Below are 792 nucleotides of genomic sequence, written 5' to 3' on the forward strand. Positions count from 1 at the left end.
GCTGAAAAGAGGCCTTTGGTCCCGGTTCGTGATACCAACCGGGACTAATACACCCTTTAGTCCCGGTTGGTGCCACCAACCGGGACCAAAGGCCTCTTTTCAGCAGCCCAAAGGGTGGGAAGTGGCGACCTTTGGTCCCGGTTGGTGGCACGAACCGGGACTAAAGAGGGGGCATTGGTCCCGGTTGGTGCCACGAACCGGGACCAAAGGGTGGCATTGGTTCCGGTTCGTGGGACCAACCGGGACCAATGGCCTTGCACAGCGGCGTGGTGGTGGGAGTTTAGTCGCACCACGCTAGTTGAGAGCGCCCCGCACCTGTTTATAAGCTCCGCTGCCTCTTCCCACTCGAACTCCTCTGAACTGCAGGCCTATGGGCCTAAGTTGACACTGCTTTGCCTATGGGCCTGCTGGGCCTTCTGCGGGCCTGAATCCTGGCCCATGGTAGGGTTTCTAGTCGTATTCAGGCCGTGGGGGCCCAGTAGGAGGCACTTTTTTTGTTTTTTTGTTTTCTTTACTTATTGTTGCTATTTTTATTTTTTTTCCATTTTTTTGGTTTTGTTTTCTGCATTATTTATTTTCTTTTGTTTTTTGCTTTATTTTTTAATTCTTTTTGCTTTTAGTTTTAGGTAAATTATAAACTTTCTGTTAGTGCCATTAGTTTTCAAATTTGAAAACATTTTTTTTGTTTTTTTGTTTTCTTTCTTGCTTTATTTTTTTTTATTTTTTTCTACTTACAACAAAATACTTATTGTTTCTATTTTTATTTTTTTTCCAGATTTTTTGTTTTGTTTT

This window comes from Triticum dicoccoides, chromosome 4A (assembly GCF_002162155.2).
Source record: "Triticum dicoccoides isolate Atlit2015 ecotype Zavitan chromosome 4A, WEW_v2.0, whole genome shotgun sequence".
NCBI classification, from domain to species: Eukaryota; Viridiplantae; Streptophyta; class Magnoliopsida; order Poales; family Poaceae; genus Triticum; species Triticum dicoccoides.